Here is a 6,054-nt window from a genome sequence, read left to right on the forward strand (position 1 = left end):
AATTTTATAAACTTACAGAATACTGAAGTCTTCTAACATATGCGGCAAATCAATAATATTGAACAAATTTTTCACTTTTGAACCCATAATAGTAATATTTTCTCGTGAGTTGTTTTACGATGCTTTGTCAACTGCTGTTATGAAATGAAGGTGATAATGTCAGCTAAATGAGTCCAGGAAAAGAAGCGCGAAAGAGGCCCAGCATTTGTTCTCTATGGGTTCTAGTTAGTTACTGCTTCCTGCCTTGAAATATTACTACACGTCACTGTGACATAAACAATTATTGTACCTTCACAAAAGTCAGATTCTGAGGTTTGTGTGGACGCCTGTGTAAGGATGATCACTATAGGTTCCACGTAGACCTCGCAGCCTCTGGTCTCATTGGCTGCCTCCGTCTGTATCTCCTGTACTGTGTCGGGTTCAGCTGAAAAGCAATATTATTCTGAGTTGAAATATACAAGAAACTGCGCATGCTCAGAGACATAGAACATAGATACACAAGCTATCGCTAAGGGAATTATTGAAATTCGTTCTATTTCGAGTGCTGTAGTAAACCGTTCTGAAACGCACTTGAGAAAATACAAAGAAAATGGATTTGTTATATAATTGATATCAACGACCCAGTTCAAAAGGAAACAATTGAAAATTTAAAGTTTTGAGAAAACTACATTTTAAAGCAATATGTTGCTTTGAGAAACCAAAGGATCATTGAAATTGCTCCAGAATTCTGTTAATAATGTTTTATATAGCTATATTATAAGTTTCAAATAATTAAAATGTGTTAATTGGATTTTTCACAGCAACATGAAGCTTAAAAATTCAGGTTTAACATAATTTTAAATTATGAGTTGTTTCCCTCTTGAACTGGGCCGTCTATATATCTTTAGACCTTGGTGAGTATATTGACATGCCGCACAGAAGTGAAGTCTTCCGTCTCGTCTCAGTATCTCAGACTCAGGCTCAGGCTCAGGCTCAGACATGTGCGAGTCATGCAGAGAAAAGTAGATTAAAACCTGGTCGCAATGATTTTTATTTCCTGAATAACTCGAAAATGGAGTTTTACAGAGTCATGGGACCGATGTTTCAGTTTCTTCAACAGAAAGTGGAATAATTATTGTCCAAATCTTATCAGTTATTACTAGGCTTGACCTGGCCCAAAAAAAAAAGATAAAAAACGAACCATTACTTGGGAGGTACAGTAGTTTGTCTTCTTCAAACAAAATAAAAAAACAGTTGTGAAAAAATGTTCTCCAAAACACAATTTTAACGTTATTCCTATCGTAAATTAATATGACCAGCATAGTCTTCGTTTGTGTCTACTCGTACTTGCTAATAATGTTTCCACTTTTCGTCTCTTAGGTTTCTTGCTACTCTCCTGCAAGTATTTCCTAGGACATTCCTCTGCTGGGACCAGGTACCAGTTTTTAGGGCAAGATACTGGTGATTCCCAATGTATGATTGCATATAACACATTTTCCGGAAAAGTTACAGTAAAATTCAACCACCTAACTCTTCTTAGCTAAAATTTCCTAATACTGGGATTACTTTTAGTCCACTTTTAAAACACAATGTATAAACATATTAGGTCCTTGACAGAAAGCAAGACCATTATTTTTACATTCTAACACGAAATTCTATAGCGTTTTAACAAGACAGTGACAGTAAACATAACATAACATAACATAACATAACATAACATAACATAACATAACATAACATAACATAACATAACATAACATAACATAACATAACATAACATAACATAACATAACATAACATAACATCCAAAATAATTTAAACGAAGATATTACCATTCTTTCCCTCCATCTCTTCTTCTGCTACAATACTGGTGTCTGATAATGTTGTAAAATCGCTGACAGTCAGTATTTCTGCAAAAAGCAAAATGAACTTGACCGTTGAGCATGTCATTGCTTTCACTGAATATCATATTACCCTTTCAACACCTAACGTAAAAAAATTATGTAAAATATAATTTATATATTTTATCGCAATAATGGAGTAATCCCTCGTAAGGTTACATTTTTTAACGTGTAGCTTGAGACCTACATTTGGGGTGAAATGATTGTTATGGTGAAAAAAACACAAAGAATAAACTACTTCAAATGTTTTAATTTCTAGACAACAACATAAAACAGGAATGTGTTATCATCATTACAATGAGTTATTTTAGAAAATAACAAAAAAAAAAAAAAAAAAAAAAACACAACCATCTCTTACAAAGCATTACAAAAATTCAGAATTAAGAATTTTTGTCATATTACTTATTATGGAAATTGAGAAAGCAGTTATTTCCCGAAGTCATGCACAGATTCAATATCCAATACAATGGCCAACACCTTCCTAGGACTTATGAATCCAAATATCTTGGAGTTATTTTCGATAGTAAGTTAATATGGAGCAACCATTTGAAATACATTTCTGAAAAAGCTAGTAAAAGATTCTCCCTTCTAAAAAGACTAGCAGGAAAGAAATGGGGATGCTCTAGGAATACTTTGAACACTACATACAAAATGTTTATACAGCCAGTAGTGACATACTGCGGAGAAATTTTAATTACTTCACCTTTCTTAAACGAAATAGAATATGTTCAACACCAAGCTCTCAGGCTCATTACTGGTGGGATCAAAACAACTCCAATAGATTCTATGAGATTCCTCACTAATATTAACAACATCAAAATGACAATAGAAGAAAAAGCACTGATTCAATATGAAAAACTTATTAGATTACCAGGAAACAATTGGCATTCATACAGTCCTCTCTGTAGATTGAAAACTCAAAAAAGTTTCATATCCATTGTTCAAGAATTAAAACAGAAAATAAATATCCCGAATTTAAAAGAAAACCTACAAATTAAACCAAACCCTTTAACTGTATTAAATATAGAGTATAATCTAAATTTAACAGAAGAAATACTGAAATCAGAAGTAAACACTGAAATACTAAAACAATTGTCTTTAGAGACAATTAATATTAGATACCCTCCACAAAACTGGCTTCATTTATACACTGACGGATCCTTGATCTCCAGAGAACAAGGTGCCAGTGCAGGTGTTACATGCTATCTCTTCTCACTTTATAGATCTCTTGGGTATGGAACAACAAGTTTTGATGAAGAAATCACTGCAATAAGTGAAAGTCTCAGGAATCTTCTATGCCACATCAGTAAATTTAAGAATGCAGTTATATTGTCAGACTCCAAAGCAGCTATTCTATCAATAGTCTCTAAACACACACCTTCATCTCAAACAGCAGAAATAACTAAAATGCTCTCTCAATTAATATCACTCAATAAAAGAATTGTATTCCAATGGATACCATCCCATTGTGGAATCCTGGGAAAAGAGAATGCGGATGCTTTAGCAAAGAAGGGCAGCACTGCTACTTACAGACCTGTTACTAAATCTACGTATTACTCTGTGAAAAGATTTATTAAATCTACATACTTAGACTTCAACAAACAAAATTTGATAACACAATCCCAAGGGAAAAAATGGAACTCTCTGCATCAAAATCCACAGTTAATTCCCGATTTACCACGAAAATCGTCTGTAGCTTCATTTAGATTGGCAACAGGCCATGATTGTTTGGCCAAACACCTGCATAGAATTGGAATATATCAGTCCCCTAACTGTCCATTGTGCAACTCAAACCAAGAAATGGATTCGGAACACCTCAAAATCTGTGCTTCAGTGGCTGGTCATGATAATATCTTTAAAAAATATTGGAGTGCAAGAGGTCAAATGACTTTATTGTCAAACGCCTGGCATTAGAAAACAACAACAACAACTTTGCATTTTGGAGCGAACTGTCTGAGTAAGGCCTTTAGGGCAATATTTTGCATCTGCCTTTGGCCAGTCCTGATAACCATCATATCGGACTTTGTCAACTGGTTGGATCACAAATTTTCTTCCTTTCGGAGAGATCCCTTGATTTTCATTAGAACGACGCCTTTTGTTCTTTCCTTTCTCAGCTGCGATGTGCGCTTGGAACTTTGCAAGAGAATATTCACTGATTTCGCAGTTTCTGATGTCTACGATATACAACCAGCCATTCACAACAGCAACATTAATGCTCCAATATATTATTCTAGTGTACCATCTTGTCGGTGTTAAATCAGTTCTGTACAATTCCAAGGGCATATCCGCCAAATCTACTCATCCCATAAAGTGGTTATGTTTTGAAACAACTTTGGGACATTTTAACTCTACAGATTTCTTTTCGTTTACGCTCCATCTCTTACACTTTACTTCAGGATGAACAGCTGCGTAAGTTGACACAAAATTCACTATTTTTCTGTCACACCACCTTACCAGTGCCACATAGTTCTCCCTTTCACACGCCAGTCGTAACTAGCTTTTCCACACCGTTTGAGTAGAATCCTAATAGAACACATTTCCCAAGCACAAGAAACCACTGATGAGGCTGTGAATACAAAACTAGATATGGTACTGTCGAAATATTTTGCTTACAGCACTGTGCTCAGTATAGAAAATACGAGAAAATGTGGCTTGTTTGAATCTAAATCTTACAAAATCACAATTTTTACACAAACATTTTGTCCAGTAACTTCAGTGATGTAGAACGATAATTTTCAGCATTCAAAAATCTCCTTGTAGGCAACAAAGTATGACAACAGATAAGCTTCAAACGCTGTTAGGTGTGTTTTGTAACCAGATAAAGTAAGGTAAACGAAGAAATGAAGTGCACATATTGAATCTTGTGCAAAATGCCTGACATATTATTCTCATTATTTTAGAATAGTAGTAAACTCTAGTCAAAATCCGGTTGGGAAAGCCAGCTGTAACAGCTGGGGGGTCATCATGCTAATCGTCCGCCTCTGTTTTGGCACGGAACGTAAGGCCAAAAGCAGCCTGTGCGGTCTGGGCCCTTCAACAGCTGTGACATCACGGATTATTATTATTATTATTATTATTATTATTATTATTATTATTAAAACATAAAATGAATAATTTTGGACTCATCACGTTTTCCCCTCTGCTGTTCATATCATATCATATATAATATATCATGTCGTAATATCATATCATCATTACATCATACCATATCGTATCATATATATCATGTCATGTCATATATCATATCATATGAATAATACAGGGGAAAACTCTGATAAGTCTCGTTTTACTGTTTTTAGAGCACGGCAAGTTAAAAGTTTCAAGATCCATTATATTGTATTATCTTGAGTTGTGAAATTTAGTAAGGAAAATAAGCTAGAGGCGGCTACTCTGCAGTTGTCAAAGTTTGTGAACTACACTAACAATTCCTACCACTACTTCCTCCCTATTCGCAAGGGGGTAAAGAATTTGTGAGAAACTCTATACGCCAAGAGCGAATGTCACAGTCAGTAGTTTTGAAATTGGAAACCCTTTTATTAAGAAACTGTCACAACAATTTCGATTTTATGATATCGTCATAGGCGAGTTTCACAAACAATACGGGAAAGTCGTTCTGCAGTTTAAATTATAGATGAGTAGGTAATTTATTTTCTAAATATTCACTGTATTTAGTTACTGCTTCCCTACTTTGAAATATTACTACACGTCACTGATGTAAACAATAACGGTACCTTCAGAAGAAATAGACTCTATTTTCTCCGTCTGCGTCCATGCGTCGTTCTTTTCGATGACTTCGGGCACCTGTGTTGCTGCGTCCGTCTTCTTCTTCCTCACTGTTGTTTCTATTAGAAAAAAGGTAATGAGACGTTGAATATTCTAATTTCCAAATACAAGAAACTACGCATGCTCAGAGAATAGAACATAGATACACAAGCTATCACTAAAGGACTTATGGAAATTCGTTCTGTTTCGAGTGCTGTCGTATACCGTTCTGAAACTCACTTTAGAAAATACAAAGAAAATGGATTTGTTATACAATTGATATCAACGACCCACTTGAATAATTATTGCCCAAATCCTATCAGTTATTATTAGGTTTGACCTGGTAAAAAAATATATAAAAAAACGAACCATTACTTGGGAGGTAATTTGTCTTCTTCAAACAAAATAAAAA

General features: G+C 34.7%; 1 long non-coding RNA gene across 1 annotated transcript; it reads right to left on the reverse strand.

Annotated features, from left to right (window-relative positions):
- Positions 1–377: 377 nt before the first annotated feature.
- On the reverse strand, positions 378–5,692 carry LOC138701366 (uncharacterized). Its single transcript, XR_011332528.1, has 3 exons — positions 5,612–5,692; positions 1,812–1,889; positions 378–424 (listed from the first exon to the last, which is right to left on the reverse strand). It is a non-coding gene; the product is annotated as an uncharacterized lncRNA (long non-coding RNA).
- Positions 5,693–6,054: the final 362 nt, after the last annotated feature.

The sequence above is a fragment of the Periplaneta americana genome, chromosome 6 (assembly GCF_040183065.1).
Source record: "Periplaneta americana isolate PAMFEO1 chromosome 6, P.americana_PAMFEO1_priV1, whole genome shotgun sequence".
Lineage (NCBI taxonomy): Eukaryota > Metazoa > Arthropoda > Insecta > Blattodea > Blattidae > Periplaneta > Periplaneta americana.